The sequence below is a fragment of the Podarcis melisellensis genome (genome assembly GCF_964234715.1).
Source record: "Podarcis melisellensis genome assembly, chromosome: 1".
NCBI classification, from domain to species: domain Eukaryota; kingdom Metazoa; phylum Chordata; class Lepidosauria; order Squamata; family Lacertidae; genus Podarcis; species Podarcis melisellensis.
The window spans coordinates 45587232-45609134 of NC_138528.1; the positions used below are offsets into that span (position 1 = coordinate 45587232).

General features: G+C 40.4%; 1 protein-coding gene across 7 annotated transcripts in view; it reads right to left on the reverse strand.

Moving 5' to 3' along the window:
• SIPA1L1 (signal induced proliferation associated 1 like 1) overlaps positions 1-21903 on the reverse strand; it is a 165403-nt gene that overhangs the window by 58824 nt on the left and 84676 nt on the right. For 6 of the 7 annotated variants that reach the window (XM_081889542.1, XM_081889541.1, XM_081889540.1 and 3 more), the window contains one exon: positions 13208-13276. The exons of the other annotated variant lie outside the window; for it this stretch is intronic. The gene's annotated coding sequence lies outside the window, so the exon portion shown is untranslated. The remainder of the gene's footprint in view (positions 1-13207; positions 13277-21903) is intronic. 7 annotated transcript variants of the gene reach the window in all.

Genomic DNA, 21903 nt, shown 5'->3' on the forward strand with positions numbered 1-21903 from the left:
CGCAATATTTTTACCTGAAGGTTCACAAAACAGAAAATACAAATACTCAAACCCTCCCTGCCCCAGACTAGTGATTCAATACACGAATGAATTTTTTCTACACTCATCTTGCATATTAAAATACAAATGTTTTATCTTCTGTCAAAATAAAGCACCTTTTAAATTCTAATTTTATAAGGTTACTGAAACAAAAGGCACTTCCTGCATTGGCTCTGGACTGATTACAAAGTGGTAGTTTGTCTTTTAAAGCATCTTTAACAGGAACAACAACAAAAGCCACCTCCACAAATGCACCCTGGCAGGGAGTAGACAAAGGCAAGAGAATGTCAGCATAAAATCCTGCACTGCTGTATACACCCTTTAACACAAAGAAGAGAATCCTATTCAGAGACTCAACCAATTACACAAAATGTGGCCTTCAAATACTTGCCAAGTCTATGCATGTAAGGATGCTGCTGAACCAGCACCACGTTGACAGAGAAGCATTGTGTACAAATCAAGGCTTCTGACAGTTCTAGGGAAACCAGCACTTTCTGCAGCCTCTTCTCAAAAGTAACAACCTCTAGCCAGAACATATCCTACCTCCAACAACCAGCAAATTTAAAGGCGTTTCATGGAATGCAGTATCTGGAAGAGGGTATGGTCGTCAAAAAGGAACAGTTAACTGAAGCACCCTAGGCTGCAACATTTTGTTGCAGGCCTCCCTTATGTAGGCAAAATATTCATGTTTAAAACTGCAATAAAATGCGCCACAAGATTGCTGCAATATTCACACGCTTGCCTTGCAATTTCCTATTATCCATTATTGAAAGAATAATAGAGCTTATATGTCTAAGTTAACAATCACCATGCTTTATCTGCTAAGGCAACACAATGGCTAGACTGTTAATTAAACAAGCCATTCCAAACAATCCATGTTTAAGACGCCTTTCATAAACCAATTGCTATTTTAAAATCTATAATTAAGGTTTTAGAAACACACAGGGTGAGAAGCAATGCAGTGCAAATGGGAGTTTGCTCGTGCAATGGGGCTTCTCCTTCCTTTCGTCCCCCTTTATGCCTTCTGAACATCCCCAAAAACTGCCCTGGAGTGCCTATGGACACCCTAGAGCAGGGGTCGGCAACCTAAGGCCCATGGGCCACAAGCGTTTAACCAGCCCATGGACCCCCATCGCCCACTTGGTTGGCTCCTGTGTGTCGCATTAAACCGGCGTGGAGCAGAGCAGGGACCGCCTTCTGCAATGCTGGCTGGCTTCCCATTGGCTGCAGGAAGCTCCGGCAACCAATGGGAACCTGCACACACCTCCTTTGTGCAGGAAAAAGAGCCAGAAATAGCATTTGCGCACACAAACACTCTGGCCCACCGCAGCATCTGCAGGACTGTGGACCAGCCCAAGCCACAAAAACTTTGCCAACCCCTGCTCTAGAGCGTATTTTGGTGGCACAAAGGGGCTGAAGGGGAGCCGAGAGAAACCAGAAGTCCCACTGTGCAGGCCGATTTTTGTTCCACAGGGACATCTCACAATCAGTAATGACCACATTAAGTGTCTTCATAAAGGATTATCTAACCTTTTAAAAAGAATATTCATTTTATAGATTTAAATATCTGAATTACTACTGTTGGCAATAAATATTATGTGACGCTATACTCATCAAAGGGACGCGGGTGGCGCTGTGGGTTAAACCACAGAGCCTAGAACTTGCTGATCAGAAGGTTGGTGGTTTGAATCCCCGTGACGGGGTGAGCTCCCATTGCTCGGTCCCTGCTCCTGCCCACCTAGCAGTTCGAAAGCATGTCAAAGTACAAGCAGATAAATAGGTACCACTCTGGCAGGAAGGTAAATGGCATTTCCGTGCACTGCTCTGGCTTGCCAGAAGCGGCTTAGTCATGCTGGCCACATGACCCAGAAGCTGTACGCCTGCTCCCTCGGCCAGTAAAGCGAGATGAGCGCCGCAACCCCAGAGTCGTCCACGACTGGACCTAATGGTCAGGGGTCCCTTTACATTGATACTCATCAAGGGGAGGGGGAGAATTTCAACTTCTTCAGAAAGGTTTTTGAATTGAGTATTTAAATATCTGGGGTGCCTAGATGAACTCTGAAGAAAATGGAGGGGAGAGAGAGATCCACTGAGTTTGGTGAGCTTATACAGTGGTACCTCGGGTTACATACGCTTCAGGTTACATACGCTTCAGGTTACAGACTCCGCTAACCCAGGAATAGTACCCCAGGTTAAGAACTTTGCTTTAGGATGAGAACAGAAATTGTGCTCCGGCGGCGCGGCAGCAGCAGGAGGCCCCATTAGCTAAAGTGGTGCTTCAGGTTAAGAATAGTTTCAAGTTAAGTACGGACCTCCGGAACGAATTAAGTACTTAACCTGAGGTACCACCGTAACTGTTCCTTCCTTGGCTTCAACTGATCACAACTCACTGTAAAAGCACAATTGCTCAGAAAAAGAAAATGAAGAAAAAAGAAAAAGAAAAAATACAGTATTTTATGTTTAATATAATTCAATGACAAGGTATAATTTCTGCATGCCAAACGTAATCTGTAAAGTAAATATTTGGTATTTAAAAACAAGTAAAAATAAGAGGTGGGGGGAGTTAGTCATCTGGGGTTTATTCAATGTGGTTTTTTTATAAGTCTGTTACTCGGAATAAATCCAGCTGTCTGGTGCTTACTTCTAGAGAGAACTCTGCATGCTCTGTGCTGTTTCACACGTAAAGCTGACTGGAAATACAAAATATTTGTGAAAACAAATCTAGCTCTTGTCTTAATGTCAGCTGTGCTCTCCAGCTTGACTACAATTTATCAGTGATTGTCAAAGAAGAAACATGTTGAGCATTGAGATAAATTCATAGGGTTGTCATAGTTCAAAATTGTTTTAACAGCAATTTCCCTGATTCGGCAAAATTCCCCCTGACACCATTTTTACAGCCCAAAACCAGGACGTGTCAGGAATTTTCCTGACATATGGGAAGGCTACAGATTTATAACTGTAGGCACAGAAACTTTATGACACTGGTGGATGGCAATCTACTCCTAAAAAAACTCCCTAAGAATCCTGGCCAAAGGGGAGGTATGGAACAAATAAGCCTCTTAAATACTGGAGTGGGGAGAAGGGAGAACCAAAGAAAAACAAGCTAAGTGACATTGTAGGGTGGAGCCAGAGCTTTAGATGTACTGGATATTATTCAGCTTAGGAAAGAGCCGGGAAGGGAGTGGCTGCATTTTTTGTCTGTTTTATGTGTTAACTGTTTGTTTTTATAATTTATATTGAAATGAACTAAACTGATCTAGGAATCCTACAATAAAAAAGCATTGGGGTAAACTCATTTCCACCTTATTAGCTGGCTGTCGCAAGCCACACCAGCTGTTTGACCTTGATGCTCAAGTTGCACACTGCAAAGTTTATTATTAGAATGTTAATGCCGTAAATCAATGAGGGGATCCTTTCCTCAAAATCCATGATCTTCAAAGCCACCAGCAAAACACAAATAATGATAATCAAAACAATACAAATCTAGCAATAACATCTGTGTCCCTAGAGCTAAGGGTAGGCTGAAGAGAAAGTGATGGCCAAGGCCATTCAGTGAGCTTCGCAGCTAAGCAGGAGCTTAAACTCCAGACCCTTCAAGCCTTTGGCCCCTGGCCTGGAGGTTCCCCAAACTTGAGTTAGAAGAACCACTTTGAATGCCCCTACATATGCATGGAACACTCCGTAACTCCAGTCAGACAACAAACTGCACAAAAATCAAGACCCCTATGTTCTCTCTTAACCCATCTGAGTATACTGCATAGGCCTCAGCCCCCTCAAGCGTCTCTAGCTATTGGGGATGTTTGTCAAAGCTCCAGATTCTTTTTTTTAAAAAATAATTTTTATTAAGTTTTACAAAAAATTAACAACCGACAAAAATCACATAAACAACAAACAACAAACATCAAAAATACAAACAGAAAAAACAGAAAAAGGAAAACATAAATAAGAGAAAACAAAAAAAATTCCTTCCAGTAGCACCTTAAAGACCAACTAAGTCAGTTCTTGGTATGAGCTTTCGTGTGCATGCACACTTCTTCAGATACGTATCACTAGAATCCCTTCATTTCATTTTCAGTGCCCTGAGCATTCATAAATTTTACAATGTTTTTGTAGATAAACTTTAAACTTCTTCCAATCCTCTTCCACCTGCTCTTCTCCTTGATCTCGGATTCTGCCGGTCATTTCTGCCAGTTCCATATAGTCTATTACTTGCATCTGCCATTCTTCCAAGGTGGGTAGATCTTGCGTCTTCCAGTGCTTTGCGATGAGTATTCTTGCTGCTACTGTGGCATACATAAAAAGGTTCTGTTCTTCTTTGACACCAATTGGCCAACCATGCCCAGGAGAAAGGCCTCTGGTTTCTTCAGGAAAGTATACTTAAATACCTTTTTCAATTCATTATAGATCATTTCGCAGAACGCCTTAATCCTTGGGCACGTCCACCAAAGGTGAAAGAATGTTCCTTCAGTTTCTTTACATTTCCAACATTTATTCTCGGGCAAATGATAGATTTTTGCAAGCTTGACTGGGGTCATGTACCACCTGTAAATCATTTTCATAATATTCTCTCTTAAGGCATTACATGCCGTGAATTTCATACCGGTGGTCCACAACCGTTCCCAGTCAGCAAACATAATGTTATGACCAATGTCTTGTGCCCATTTTATCATAGCAGATTTAACCGTTTCATCCTCAGTATTCCATTTCAACAGCAGATTATACATTCTCGACAATATCTTAGCACTGGGTTCTAACAGTTCTGTTTCCAACTTTGATTTTTCCACCTGGAAGCCACTTTTTCCTGTCCAAATTATAGGCCTCTCTTACTTGAAAATAGTGTAGCCAATCCTGCACCTTGTCTTTAAGTTTCTCATAACTCTGCAATTTCAATTTGTCCCCTTCCTGCTCCAAAATTTCCCAATATTTTGGCCAATTCGATCCCATATTAGATTTTTTCAAAGCCTTTGCTTCCATAGGTGAGAGCCACCTTGGGGTTTTGTTCTCCAAAAAGTCTTTATATTTAACCCAGACATTAAACAATGCTTTCCTGACAATACTGTTTTTAAATGCCTTATGTGCTTTGTCCTTACCATACCACAAATATGCATGTCATCCAAAAACATTGTCATACCCTTCCAAATCAAGCATATCTGTATTCTCAAGAAGTAGCCATTCCTTCAGCCAGCAAAAAGCTGCTGCTTCATAATATAACTTAAAGTCCGGCAGGGCAAACCCCCCTCTATTCTTTGTATCAATAAGAATTTTATATTTTATTCTGGGCTTTTTGCCCTGCCAGACAAATCTAACAATTTCTTTTTGCCACTTCTTGAAACAGTCCATCTTGTCAATAATTTGTAACGTCCAAAGCTCCAGATTCTTTTAAAGGCCTGCTGAATCTGCAAACAAGGCTACTGGATGGAACCCAAGAGAGCGCTGCCTAGGAATTCTACTGATAGTTCTAAATCCATTGGTTGGTAGGTATTGATTGTCCTGGGAGACAATGGAGGAGTGTATCTTTGGGGGTGAAGTCAAACTGTTGGGGAGTTACAACGCCTGCTGTGGCTGTAGAGACCGATACAGGAGAGACATGTGTTGTTGCAGCTGGGGCAGATGAAAGTGTCCGGCTGTGCTGCTTCACAACCATGCACCATGGTGTTTCTTCTCTTTGCGCTCCTCCCAGTTGTCATTCCTCCTCTGCTTTGCCAAAGGGCCTGGTGTCTGAAGTCAGCTCTCCCTGGAGCACATCCTTGGCGATCTACTGATAGTTCTAAATCCATTATCAAATCTCATTTTGGGCATGTCAAGTTAGGTGGTAATTCTAGTTAGCAGTGATATTCAATTACTTTTATTTAACAAGGAACCAGTTAGAAGCAATGCTGGGTGGATGCCAATGGACAGGTCCCTGCCCCTGAATATTCTGCTTTTCTCATTTTGACCACACATTAGGAAGAAATTCCAGATGGTACTAACTGTTCAAAGGTGGAACAGACTGCTTCAGAAGGTGGTGGGCTCTCCTTCATTAGAGGTTTTTAAAGAGGGTAGATGGCCACTGAACAGGGCTTTGGAGTAGATGACCTTCAAAATCCTTTCCAACTCTATGGTTAATTATGGTTAGTAAGGAAAATACTCACATCTGTTCCAGCCTGCTTTTATTTTTACTTCTCACACACATGCACATAAACAATCTGATTTAGATTTAAATTCAAAATCCGCACAAGCAAATTACCTACGGCACATGTGTAGGCGTCTGCCTGTTCCTCTGCATCAAACAGCTTTAATCAGCCTTTCCACACTCTTTTTTTGATTGCAGTTTATATAATAACGTCACATGGGTAAGAGTTCTATAAAAGTAAATTTAACTCATTCTAGGATGGAATTTTGTAAGCCTATTTGGCTGTTGGTTCTTTGTGACTGAAAAAAGGCCTCCCACGTCAAGAATCTATTAATTAAAAAAAATAAAAAATCACAGCATAGGGTGCTATCCACTGAAATCAAGGGACTTTAATTTTCACAATTAAAAAGTTATAGGTGCCAATTTATCAATTAAAATTCCAGCCCTTTTATTTTACTGCCGTAACCATTAGCCTACAGGAGGCAACCATTTTATTATGTCCAACTGATGCACGATTGCCAGCGCATGGGTCCTTTTGGACCCAGAAGAGGGCAGAACAGGGGTGTAATGGGGGGCAGGGCATAACACAGCAGGGTATGCTTCACAGTAGAGTGAACAGAAGCCTTTCCAAACAAGCGAATAGATGTTTTACCCACAATGCAAACTGCATCCCCACCCTGTCCCACTCCTGGTCTAGATCCAGAGGCTCAGTTGGCTGGATGGGAATCCTTCAGCCACCTGACGAACAGTTCCTCATCACTACCATAGAATAGGACCAGCTTTATTGCACTAAGAAAAAAAAAGGTAAAAGACTAGAGGAGACTCCTCCTCTAGCAGGTGATACTAATACAAATACAAGACGATTGCTGTGAGACTTGAGCATCCTCTGTGTTGCCCTTCCATCTGGAGCTGGCTATGGGGTTCCATCCAGTGTCAATCAAGCCTTGTGTATCTCAGTGCAGGTCTGAATATATTTGGCTTTATTTGACCAATATCTATTAAAGTCAGCTCCAAATTTTCATCCAATTACATTTTTTTCTCTCTGTTACACAGTGCTATTCGCTATTACACATAATTTGTCTTTCGTGGGAGACAAGAACTTCACCTGTCTATTGGCTACACTCTCCATGACTATATTTCTAGAAGATTTAATTAATTAGGGACATGAGCTGCTGATGTGAGATACCAAAAGCATTAAAAATGAAATTTAACATGCTTTAAGGCTCCTTCTTTCAGCATCTTCCATGTCACTGTCACCCCCCCCCCACACACACAGTGTCACACTAAGGAAATGGCTATTATCATCAACTTAATGCTTTTAGTGGTATAAAAGATAAATATAAAACTGCAGAGATATGCGAAACCTATGTGATTCATCTGTAAATTCTATACTGCGCCACAGTGTGGAGGTTGGTTTCTTCACTTCAGAATGCAGATGCTGAGAGATGGCAAATCACAACAATTTTGTGCTAATTCATATTTGCCTGATAACTCACGCCCTCCTAAAATAAAGCTAAATTATATGTTTAATCTGCAGAGAGACTAAGAGTAACAAAAAAGTAAGAAACATGGGTTGATTTCACTCAAAAGTAGTTTCAAATTGTCACAGATACGTTTATAATTAATTTCCAGAGGAGTAACTGTGTTTAGTCTGCTGCAGCCTCGTGGCATCTCAAAGACTAACCAAACTTATAATTAATGCAAGCAAATGAAAGACAGCACTTGTGTGCACATGCATTTGCATGTAAAAAGGAAAAGCATTCAACTGAGTGGATTTTGCAAAGCACCAAGTGAGGAAGCCGGTCAACTGGCTAATCAAACAGCTAACTCCGTCTCCTATTATTTCACAGCAGTCAAGTCCTTCAGGATGCCAAGAATGCTCTTGTGTAGGTCACTGCCTACCTTTTCATTTGCATCCTGGTGTGACATTTGATGGTAATGGGGAGTGTAAGGGCCTTTTGCTCTCAAGCTCCGCATACACACCACCCACTCACCCGTTACTTAAGAGCGGACATTCTTAGCCCTAAACAATATCCATGGCAATATTTAGAAACTGACTTTATATTTCATACCAAAGTACCTGAAAGCAGAAATTGCTCTAAATATTTGAGAGTGTTTCCTCATGTCGTGCTTTTTACCGGGATACAGAATGCAAAATAGAAAATATGTGCTTTGCAGGACAAGTGAGAAGTTTCATCTGTACAGAAACAACTATTTTTGTTGTTAAATACACATGAGAAGCTACTGGGAAAAGACTAGGCCCCTAGCTTCTTCTTCTTTTACATACATTTGCTTTTTCACTTGCTTCACTAGAACTATGCCTGTACTCTGTATCAGTGAAAGTACAACAATATAGTACAGCAAACTATCATGATCACATTATCAAGGAAGATATTCAGCAACATAGAGTGGAATCAGATAACCATTTATCAAATGTGAATGAAATCATTTTGTGAACTGGTTGTCTATCATCCTGCCAAATAGGAAGGAGAACTTTGCCCACGTATCAGAGGCAGACATATGGTTATTCTTCGGGATCTTTGTTATTAGCCAATTCAAAAAAGTGGTTCATGGTTTGAAGCATTACTTGAAAACATGTTCAAGTTAAATAATTCCATCTAGCTAACTGGGTCTTTGTGAGTTGTTCTTGCTATTTCCTGTTCCACATTCTGATGTCCCTGCTATTTCCTGTTCCACGTTCTGATGTGGGCTGTGTTCCCACCTCAGAATAGGAAGCAGATATGTAGAAAAAGAAGAAGAGACAATCCCTAGGACTATGTTGTCTCTCCCATACATGGGATTTTCCAGAGTAGAGAAGAGTTCATGGAAGAATTTCAGCGCATGGGACTGTTGAATTAAAAAGGCTCAGCACCCAAGATCATGACACTCCTGACTGTCCTAAATGAATTGACAAGTAAGAATAGCCAGTGATCACTACCTGTGGACAAATATTTTGTGGGTTACTGAGCCTATAATAATTCCTGGGTGCTGGATAAACTGGTTGAACCTGTCTATTTTCCCAGTTGATCAAGGTCCTCTAGTATAACTGAGCTCCTGATACGATGCTATGTTGATGAGAAGATAATTTAGAAAAGGATATATGTGAATAGTCATTTAGTGGAGATGAGCTACTAACTAAACCAGAATATTGGTTAATTTTCTGGGACAGGCAGAGAGGGTAAGGTAGAAAGATCATAGTGCAAGCCATAATATTAGAGAGTGCTGATGCAGAAGTGGAGAAATATCCTGTGAACAGGTCTGATCAGACTAGGCAGAAGCCTGGTTGAAAGTCTATCAGTTGATCAGTGATAGGGTCTATACTGTATGTGAAAGGACCAGAATCTGACAATTTTATTTAACAGTTTGAAGTTTAATATGTTTTTTCCAGAAATCAGAAAAAACACACATACTATAAAATAGATGCCAGTAACTTCCTAAGTGTCTGTCACTTGGCTTGCGATTATAGCAACTTTTCCATTAACTGTGGCTTTGGAAGAAACTCTGCAAGTGGGAAGACCTCAAACACTCTCTGAGCACCACCTCAAACTTGACAACACAATCTCTTAGAATGATGTTTAGAACCCACCTGTTCCTGAATAATCTTTTTCCATTCCAGAGCAAACTCAGCTGGCACATTGCCCTCTTGTAGGAGGAGCTATTGAACACCAGCACCTGCTTTGCATCTCACCTTTCCCTGCCCCAACTTCAAGTAGGGTTTGACTTTGTGTTGTAATACTGATAGCTAAACTGATTAAAGCAACAGCAGAAGCTATGAGCATTGCTTGGGGAACACAATGCCAAGAGAATGAAAAGAACCTATCCAAAATTGGGAGCATAGTCCAAACATTTTGGAGAAGTGGAGGAAATGACCTGACGTGCTACTGAAAAATATAAAAGAAAACACCTCTTATAAAATCAAGGAGAGCTCATCAAATTTATCTTAAAGTGCAGTTTCTACACTGCATTCACAGAAGAAGCCACAAAGTTTGTATAGACAATATCTTCTATAGCAGCAATTTTAGTTCTGGAAACTTTGGGAGCAGGAGGTACACGACGGGGATAGGTTCAAAAATATGCTAGGCCACAATTACTATAAATGCTGCATCACTCTGGACTACAACATTATATAGACATGTAATTGACATGCTGAAAGAGCACATCTGCATGTTTTTGCAAGTAGGACAGCAGAGGTGTCATCAGAAATTGCAAAACCAGCGGAGTCCAAGAGTCAAGATTCTTTAGTGGACTTCTGGCTAGCTGTTTCTGCTGAAATAGTCATTTTCATCAAGTCCCCAACCCCACCAGCCCACTATGGCGTATCCCATTCTGTTATCCCCATGAGCAAGAGAAGCTTTTGGGGGCAGAGGGGGCTGCACTGTTTTGGAGGAATCAGTGTTGGAGGAATCAGGTGCTCTTCATGCACAAGCAGAAACATGTCTGCTAGTGCAAAGCCTCCTGTGGTGAGGCTGGAAGAGATGCTGAGGCTCTTTTTCTCCCCACCCAGGTCAGGAGGGTGAGGTTGGAAGAACAGAGGCAGGAGACAGGTTGTTTCTGCTTTATAAGCCACAAAGAAAGAGGAAGGAAGGAAGGAAGGAAGGAAGGAAGGAAGGAAGGAAGGAAGGAAGGAAGGAAGGAAGGTAGGTGGAGGACAGGGCAAAGAGAGAAACAGAAAGATATCCTCAATCCTATCCTATAATGAGCTGGAGCTTTCAGGTCCAAAGCATGGGCCAAGAGAAGCTCTAAGCCCTGTCCTCTGGTATAAGAGGGGGCTGAAAATGATCTAAAGGTTATAGTCTTCTGGAGGATGAAGAAGAAGAAGAAGAGTTTGGATTTGATATCCCGCCTTTCACTCCCCTTCAGGAGTCTCAAAGCGGCTAACATTCTCCTTTCCCTTCCTCCCCCACAACAAACACTCTGTGAGGTGAGTGGGGCTGAGAGACTTCACAGAAGTGTGACTGGCCCAAGGTCACCCAGCAGCTGCATGTGGAGGAGCGGAGACTTGAATCCGGTTCCCCAGATTACAAGACTACCGCTCTTAACCACTACACCACACTGGCTCTCACTGGATATCCTACCACCTTTGGAAAGAACCATATACTTTGGCCCAGAATATAAATCCAGTGAAATTCTGACAGTTCTAAATATGGCTAGTATATTCTTAGACAATACACACATGTTAAACACCTACATAAAGCACACTGTAGGAAGTGCATGGGAAGCAGAGAAAGAAGGTAACTCCAGCAACTGTATCCTCCTGGCATTGATGCAGCCAACCGGCCCCCAGGCTCTGTACTAAAAACTCATTTTCATATGTCTAATTAAAGTCCCTTCTTCAAAATCAATTGTCCCAACTTTACCGCACAGACTAATTTTGCTTTCATAAATACAGAAGAGGAAATCAGTAAGACTCAAAACCTCAAAATTCTCCCAAACAATCAAAATAAATAAGGGAGGAAAGGAAGAATACATGGAACACCTTCCTTTTTGTTTGAGCTTCATCTGGCTATCTTAAGAATGAAAAATCAACACAATAGTTGGTAAGGGCTGGAGGAGATTCCACCCAACACCTGCTGTTGCAGTTGGCTTAATAGCAGTCCTTTGCTAGATTTGACAATTACACCCACATTCCCCTGTGAGGGATTAATTGTTTGCTAAAAATAAAAAGAAGATTTGCATTTCAAGTGAACTGCCTGAGCAGTGTGCTATTTCACAGAAGGTGAAATTAATCAACCTTCTTGCTGATGAACCCAGATTTTATTTCAGATGTCCAGACTTAAATTGAACCCAACAAAAATATGTATTTTAGTATGTTCTACAACTCACTAGAACAACACACAGTAATAAAATTAATCATATACTATGGCACTGATGAGGAACCTTTTGCCCACAGGCCTAATTAGGCCTCCGCATTTGGTCCACAAGGTGTTGTCATGTGTGGGACAGGTAAAGGTGCCTGAAAAACCCTGTGTCTTTGCAAATGGTACCAATCAGTTAATAGGTGAGCACTGCAATTGTACAGAAGGGAGTTGCAAGAGCCAACTATCAGCTATGCCTTCAAGCACCATGATGGTCGCTGCCTGCAAAGGCACAAGCACTGACCATCAGCCGATTGGTGGTGCCTGCAAAGCCCTATACATTGGGTCAAACAGTTCGAGGTCAAACCATGTGAGAAAAGGAAAATAAATCACCTGATGTCCATCAGTCATTTTTTTTGTATGCCACCTTTCCAAAGTTAAAACCATGTTCAAAATGGCTTACAACATATGAAAACTAAATAACTACAAACATAACAAAACTAATCATAAACAATAAACAAAACTTCAAAAAGTATGCAACAAAATCAATCAACTTCCACATATATCCTAAGATCCAAAATAAAGATATAAAATATTAACAGCAGCAGCAGCAACAATCCCAGTCAACAACCCTCCTAAACAATCCCCTAGCCCAAGATACTGTTCAGCAGCCTCAGCTTTTGTAGTTGGAGTCAGTCAAGGACCTACCCTCCTGGTCAGGTGGAAAAAGGCCTGCAAGGCAGGGAAGGAGCAGGACTTCCAGGATGTACAACCAAGATGTCACTGTACCATCAGTTGACTGACATCCTGCCCATCTGTCGAAGTTGGGGCACAGGAGTAAGGAGGTAAAGATCTGGCCTGCTGGCCTAAACCACTTCCCCATTATATGGGTTGGAACCAGAATTCCCCTTCCACAAATGGAATGCCCGTTCTTTTTTTCATTACACCCTGAAGGCTTCTGAACCAGCAGGGAGATCCTGGGGGCTGAAGGAGTGGGAGGCAACACTTGACTATTCCTCTCTCCTCCTGTAGTCCTCAGTGTCATTTCCCACACTGTTCCCCAACTCTCTAGAGCATGTTTTCAGAGATTGCAATGCAACAGGCTGCAGTGGAAGAGGAAAACCAGCCAAGGTCACCTCCCTCTCCTTCTATTTGTAGAACCAAAGTCTTGATTTAAGCCTTGATTTAAGCAAATGGTTTCACATGTACACATATGGATCTGGCATATAAGAGGTACAATGGGAAAGAAAGAAGCACCTACTATAGCTTCATGGCATCCTGGCAAATTCATGAACTTCATTTTCAGCATCCACACAGTAAAAAGTAAAACCTAGAGAAAACAAACAATATGCCACTATGACAAAACGTTCAGGAGACAATCAGTTGTTACAAATGACAACAACAATGATAATGCAAATCAAGAAAAAAGGGTGGAAAGGCTAAGTCGACGTAAGAGAAACAATTTCCAAAAATCCAGGGACAGGATTTAAACCAATTGGGTGCAAACAGAGGGCAGACGTATTTAATTCAAAACAACTATTCACTTCATTGTGTAAAAATCTATTCACTGTTTTTGAACTCCTGAAAACGTATATGGTTGCCTGAGGATACACACTGGAATGCCAACGAATACAAGAGGCATACTTTGTATTGAGCATAGTGATACCTTGCTGTTGTAAATAAATAAAATAAAAAGTAGTGTGTGAGAGAAACCACAAAACAATCCCTTCAATAAGAGCAAAATATGTGGGAAATTGGATAGCGCTTAGTATATTTGGCAGGTTTATTTCATTTATATCCATACTTCTGTCTCAAAAGAGTCACTCAAGGTGGCTTACGTCAGTAAGAAAAACAAAACAATAAAACCATGATATTTTGAATTATATTGGAGAACAAAGTCAGCAGATTAAAAAAAGTTTTTTTATTTAACAAAATTAAACAAAACCAACCAGCCACCCGGGAAGACAAATGCCTGTCAGAATAATAACAGGCCTTCACAAAGTGATGCAAAAGCACAAAGAAGGGAGCCAACTAAACCTCCCTAGGCCGAAGTCCCCCATTCTGGGTGCAACCACAGATGGATGGGAGGTGGTCTGCTCTTGATGAGGTTAGACTCCCTGTGAAGGAGTGGCTTGGAGGTACTTCTGAATCCACTGATGTCACTTGAGGCTCAGGTGGCCTCAGTGGCTCAGAGTGTCTTCCATCAGCTTCAACCGGTGGCCCAGCTGTGTCTACAAGAAGTATTAGCATCACATTAATTTTGCTTGGCACTGCAGAGTCTGCTGGCTTGTTTGGCATGTATAAAATATCACTAATATTACAATTCAAAATGTGAGCTTATGCAGGTGCCAGGTAGCCTGACAAACAGTGTGTGGAACCTGTGCCTTGGCCAATGTTAAAACCCAGAACGTACATATTGCATTTTTAAGCCTAGCTCTCTGAAGTAACAACCTTATTGCTTCTGTTTAAAAAGTTTCATCTAACAGGAGGACAATAACAGAGCAGAACTTAATTAAACAGAGAAAGGCTGTGATATTTAAATGAAAAAAGAGCTATGAATATTCTATTGACTGTAAAGATCACTCGAGGTATCAAAAGCCAGGACCAATATACTGGCAGAATACAGACTTAATTGACATTCCAAGGAATTACCAAATTAATCAAAATGTGTTGGTATGAGATAAAAATTCTATACAATATGTGAGCTCAAAAGGGTATTAACCGAACCGATTTCTTGAAAATAGTACAATTTTAGAACAGAAATCACTTTATTTTAGATTTCCTTTTAGTGGCTAAATAGCCTTATAGAAGAAGGAACCCAACGCAGGCATAACTATGGGAAGGACCACCTCAAATCCTATTCCGGTTTCCCATTTCTCCAGTGACTTGTCTTGACTTGTTGCATGTTGATTTTGTTTAGTTTCAAAAAATGCATTGCTACATGTAACCTGTCTTCAAACGATTTCTATTCTGAAAGGTAATAAAATAATAAATATACCACCAATTTGATGCTTTGCATTGCCAAAATAAAAACACTTTTAATGAGAACATTTGCCCTGGGCATTAGAATTTTCAGCATTCAAGTAAGAGCTGCAGGCAGTTCACTTGCTACAAAATTAGGTACCCCTTATTTCATCATTATTAAGGGCTATGGGTATCTGTACACATTTAAATCTGCGCAAAAAACAAAAACAAACCCATGCTGAATTGTGTGATTATGCAAATGAGACAAGATAGATATATTTGCTTATTTTATATAATATATTCTGCTTCTGCAAGTCATGAAGAAGGGCAAAAAGCAATTCAAAGTACTAAAGCTACAACTACTGGCCACAATTCCCCTTTGGCTTCAAATATTTTACTAGTCCAGGAATTGCTCAAGCTAGTCTTTGCAGTTTGAGGATGAGATAATTTTTTGCTGAAAATAAAAATGGAGATTGTCTGGATGCTCAAATAATGCCATCTACGATCAAATTCTGCACTTGCTCAGAAATGATCTTGTAACTTTATTATATAACATTTCATGGAAAATACTGTGGACATTTAGCACTTCAAGAAGTTTTCTTTCCTTTTTATAACAATTTTAATTAATTTTTCGGTTTATACATCTCAAAACAAACATTTTACATAATACAATGTAACAATTGACTTCCTTTCTTCCCCTTTCATGGTTCATTTTACTTACTCTCATTCCTGCATATTTTACTATAACCAATCTAATCGTTTCTCCATTTTCACCCTTCAAATATTTCCCATACTGCTGAATTTATCTAAATGCTACCAGTGTTTTCAATTGTACAAAGGTATTTTCAAAATATTCAGCAAAAAACTTCCACTTCTCTTTGAATAAAAATTTTCTGGCTCTCTTATTCTATAAATTAAACCTGCTGCTTCTGCAAATTCTATCAGCTTAAGTTGCCAATCTTCTTTACTAGTGATCTTGCTCACTTTCCATCTCTGGGCTAGCAAAATTCAAGCCGCCGTGGTTGCATACATAAACAATTTTTTTCTGACAACTGAGAACTTCAGACTGAACTATTCCTAACAAAAAGGCCTCATTTATTTATTTATTTTGAGAATGTTGTTTTAAACATTTTTTAACACATTGTAGGTCATTTTCCAATATTCTTTAACCTTTTTACATTTCCACCACATGTGAAAAAATGTTCCTTCCATTTCTCTGCATTTCCAACACAGATCTAATTCTACTTCACACATCTTAACCAACCTAAAAAAGGTAAAGGTACCCCTGCCCGTACGGGCCAGTCGTGTCCGACTCTAGGGTTGTGCGCTCATCTCACTTAAGAGGCCGGGAGCCAGCGCTGTCCGAAGACACTTCCGGGTCACTTGGCCAGCGTGATGAAGCTGCTCTGGCGAACCAGCACCAGCGTAGCACACGGAAACGCATTTACCTTCCCGCTATAAAGCGGTACCTATTTATCTACTTGCACATAAGAGTGCTTTCAAACTGCTAGATGGGCAGGAGCTGGGACCGAACGACGGGAGCTCACCCCACCGCGGGGATTCGAACCGCCGACCATACGATCGGCAAGTCCTAGGCACTGAGGCTTTAACCTACTCAGAGTTAAATACCATCTATGCATCATTTTCATATAATTCTTTTATAAATTTTTGCTTTCCCATACCAAAGACATGCATGCCAGCCAAACTTTAAATCATGGCCTTCCAAGTCTAAAATATATGCATTTTCCAATACAATCCATTCTTTTAACCAACATAAACAAGCTGCCTCATAATACAATTGCAAGTCTGGCAAAGCAAAGCCCCCTCTTTCTTTTTTATCAATCAAGATTTTATGTTTAATCCTAGACTTTCCCCCCTGCCAAATTTAGAAATATATTTTTTCTATTCTCTGAGGCAGTTTAGGTTGTTGACAAATGGGATCAACTGGAATAGAAACAACATCTTAGGTAATACATTCATTTGAAAGGCTGAAATTCTACCTAATCGGGAAATAATTCTTTCCCGTATCTCTATCTCTTTTTTAATATCTTTCCACAGTTTAATATAATTATCTTGAAATATGATGGGATTTCTCACTGTCAGCCAAATCCCCAAATACTTCTCCCTTTTAACCTATTTTTAGGCCAGACAACCTTTCCAGAATCTCTTTCGACTGCTCATCTATGTTTTTAATCAACATTTTAGTGTTTTCTACACTTATTTTAAAGCTTGCCACTTTCCCAAACTTTTTAATTTCCTCTAAAAACCTTGGGAATGCTTACGTTAGGTTGTTCCACTATTAAGACCATAAAGATCCACAGAAGCCTTTAATTTGTAAATTCTACGCCCTAGTTCTATACCCTTGCTATCTTTGTTTCCCCTTATATTCTGCACATAGCTGTCAACTTACAGATTTGAAAATAAGGGACCAGCAGCCAAAATAAGGGACCAGCAGCCTCACCTGTTCCAGGCACTCCAGTCTGAGTCCTCCTGCAGTCTGGTCAAACTCATGCTGGTAGCTTCGAGAACACTGTCCAACCAACTTTGTAACCAGAGGTTCAACTGAATAGAATCTGAATCACATGCACCACAAGGCCTATGCAGCCTCAACTTAAGATGGCTCCCCGGCCTTGCTTTGCACTGCAAAGTTTGCAGCAGCACGTGCAACAAAATGGCGTCCAGCATTCAAAATCCCCCTCAGCTTGCATTAACTAGCCACACACAAGGCATGCAAGCTCCACCCCCCAGTCGTTCTTAGACTTCTTACTGGGTCAGCAACACAGCCAAGCAACACAGTTGGAGCCTCCCTCCGCCCTGGCCGGCAGGGAGGGAGGGAGAGGAGCTGCTTCCTTTGAAATTTAAGGGACATTTAAGGGACATCTATCAATAAGGGACAGCAGTGGGACATGGCGCTGGAATAAGGGACTGTCCCTTCAAATAAGGGACACTTGACAGCTATGATTCTGCAACAGTATTTCCAACGTTGTAATAAACAATAATGGGGATAGAGGGCAGCCTTGTCTAGTTCCCTTCTTTATTTGCCATTGGTCTGAGAGATTATTATTTACTGATATTCTTGCAAACTGCTCAGTATATATTGCTTTGATTCCTGCTAAGAAAGCCAAGAAGTTTGTTTTCTTGCTCTATTTATCCCCACATTTTAACTCACTCCATCATATAGAATACCTCAAATTCATGCATGCATATCGCTACCACATCCTCAGTCAAGGAGTCCTGAGTAGGTTCTTCTCACAAAATTATCTGTACAGAGAATGCTAACACATGGGGTGGGGAATGTCACCTCCTGCCCCCAACAATCCTGTCCCTACCATGCATACCCCATAAGTTTCTTATGTTATAGAAAAGTATGAATGTGTCTTCTAAGCACAACTAACACAAGAGGAACACAAGAAGAACCACCCTGCAGGATTAGGTCAAAGGCCCATAGTCCAGCACCCCGTACTCACAGTGGCTAGCCAGGTGTTCACGGGAAGCTCAAAGTCGGATGTGAGTGCAACAACACTCTTCCCACTTGAGATTCCCAGCAACTGGTATGCAGAGACATGCTGTGTTATCAAGGTTCCTGATCACAAGGATACTCCTAAGCATGTTCAGCTGACTGCTCTTAGAAGGTCCCTTTAGACCGGCAGTTCTCAACCTTGGGTCCCCAGATGTTGTTGGACTACAACTCCCATCATCCCTGAGCTCTGGCCTTGCTAGCTAGGGGTGATGGGAGTTGTAGTTCAACAACATTTGGGGACCCACAGGTTGAGAAAGGCTGCTTTAGACCTTCCTGCTCAACACAGGAGGGTTGATGGTGCAGCATTCATGGCTGACACACGCAGCTCTACAGAGCTTACTCAGCTTGTCATTCCTTGTACAGGTATATCATCTGATTACCACTACAGTGTCACAACATTGTTTACCTTATTAGAATTCTAATGCATCATCTGTCATATGACACAGCTCTTTAGGAGAGAAATCTCAAAAAATATATATTAATTTTTTTTAATTTTCATTATTCATCACAAGCCAGACATAGAACAACACAAAATTATTTCACTTGCAGGCTTGTACATAGCAAAGTACAGTAAAGAAGCAAGGAAAGTGTCCACCAGTGTAATATTATGAGAACTCCCATCTTATCACAAGGTTCCTGTGCTTCATGCATTACTCACTTTCAATGTTTCCCCACATGGCCTCTCCACATAGGCATCTGAGAGACTTTAAATTGCTAAATTTCAAGAATCCATATGTTGTTGGGACAGCTAAAGGTCTATCTATTGAAACAAGAAGGTACCTGAAAAGAATAAAATAATTGCTAGATACTTCCAGAGGAAAGTGGCTGCTATATTCTGGGAGTCTCATCACAACTTTCCGGGCACAGAAACCTATTTATTTGACTAAATAAAGAGTTTAAGAAGATAAAACAACATTACTGCACTATTGTGATTCTGCTCTGCTTTCCAGCTGCCAGGTTTAGACATGGTGGATTTAGAAACAGAGGCTTCTAACAGACTGTGTTTGATTGCCAGCATCTTTGTCCTCTTACAGTTCCTTTCCTCCTATTCCTTGAAAGCACATATCCTGTTAGAAACAGTATGTGGCTGGCTGCCACAGAAAGTTAAATAGATGCACTTGACTTAAAATATAGTGGCTATCTACCTGTGGAAAATTACTTCTCCACATAGAACAAATGCCCCTATCAACTCACCCCCATCCATCCATCCCATTGCTTCGCAACCTTCCCTATATCTGACACTACTTCCCACCCCTCATTCCTCTCATTCTTCCCCTCCACATCGCCATGCTGTATCATCTTCCTTCTCTCTGGGACCAAGTGCACTGCCATACACTTTCAACATGGTGGAGTCCCAGTACTGATCTCCCTGCCTCTCCTCTGTTACTATTTAAATAATAAAACCAAAATACATTAACTACACTGTCTAGCTTGGCCTATATAGATAGGGAAGTGACACTCTCAGTTTTAATTCACTAACATCCAGTGTATAACGCTGTATGTTGTTGCAAAGAATGGAACCTTTTACATACTTTGTTAGCAAGAATTATGAATTCTTCGATTTTCAGTTGTAAATATATAAAAAAATACATTTCTTAGTCCAAAAACCCCAAAACCACTTGGGTTCATTAAGAAGAGTAGAAAGACTTTTTACCAACCACTGTTTTTAGTAAGTACTAAGAAAGTAACTAGTAATAATAGATTGTCTTTATTCAAACTAAAAATCAAATAAATTTAGGCTGTAATCCTATACAAACATACTTGGGATAAGTTCCTTTGAACCCAAGGGGGCTTACTTCTGAGTAGACATATACACTTTGAATTACATAACAATTGCCCTTATTACTGAATTATGTACAGGGTGCAGTCTTCTCTCCCAAATACAAAAACTGTTATTAAAAACTATATGGGAGCTTTATATGGTTATCAATTTTCTCATGTTTGAAGGATGTTTTAAATTGTTTCTCTCTATTAATAAGATAATTGAGTATGTATATGTATGATTGAGTTCATTTTTATTATTATTAATGTCATACTGTAACCTACAATGAAAAGTGCCTTAGCTTGAAATGCACCGTGATCTGATATTTTCTACTGAAGTCACTTGATACCCATTTTTTTTTAATTATGTGGGTTTAGTCTTCCAGCTCAATTAAACTTTCAAGAAACAACTGGCATACTGGGAGTTGGGATAAAGATGCACTCTGCCCTGCTAAACATTTTAGGCATCCTGGTGAATTGCCCGAAGCCCTAGTGTGTGAAGTTGCAATTATAAGAAGTTAGCAATTTAGGTCAGAAGCAGGGAATGGATTTATTCTGGACTAATTAATCCAGGTTTAGTGTGGTTTTTACAAGTGCCTGAAGGGCTCCAAGATAATGCAGAAGGCGGACTGGAAGTGTGAATGGACTGAATTCTAGTTTAAAGCAAGCAGGCTGCAACACATCCCTTCTATTGCTAAAATGATTAGTGGAGTGCTATTTTCTCCAGGCAAGAATGTCACCTCTTAGGAGGCACCACACTGGAGCCAAAAAATGAATGAAGCACAGCTTTTCAAACTGAGTCTCTTATCTAACCGCTAAATCAAGAGTGTAATGCTTAATGAATTGAAGATATCTACAGGCACCCAGCTGGCAACTTTACAAGTCCCTGCTGCAGAAATTCATGCAAGACTGGAACAGAGCAGGTCACAGCGCTCATGAAGCGAGTCTCAAACCCTTTGAGTATATTTCTGGGTAACATTCTGTAACTGCAAAAGAGAATCCAAGGAATCTGCTTTGCATAGGTATGTACAACATACTTTATTGATTATAAATTAGGTAGGGTTCATGAGAAAAAAAGAATTCTACCAGTGAATGTGCTGAACATTGGCAGGTTAATATTAGGCAAGCAAATCTTAGTGCCACCTGATTTGCAAACAGTTTAACACCACACTGAAACCCACTATATGCAACATGTTCAGAGCAAAAGAATCTGTACTCCAATATTCTATACTAGGAAGGTCTTTATCCTTGATTTTTAAAAAAATAATAATCATATTTTTAGAAATATTTTTTCATTAGTGGAAATACTAACAAGAATGCAGTTGGATAGGTGGGATTCATAAGAAAATAAGATAGATTAGGCAGTGGCTGTGAATTCCTATGAGTGGCAGATAACAACATTACAATAAAGGGGAAGGTGGGAGAGAAACCTTCCATGGCAGTGAAAAGTTGGTGTGTGTACAAAAGCTTCCAATTATTATTCAGACTAGCTGAAGAGGATACAATATTTACATTCCCGCCTTCAGATACGATTTGAAGAAAATGTTTAGAAGTGCTAACTTAATTGAAAGTAATTGGAAATAGTTACCCAGAGACACAGTTAAAGATGATGTAGTGTAGTCTAGCTATAAAAGGGAGGAATTGCCCATGTTCTCCCAACTTGGGGAACTATGGTCTGTTTAAACTAGGGGATGAAAACAAACCAGAATCTG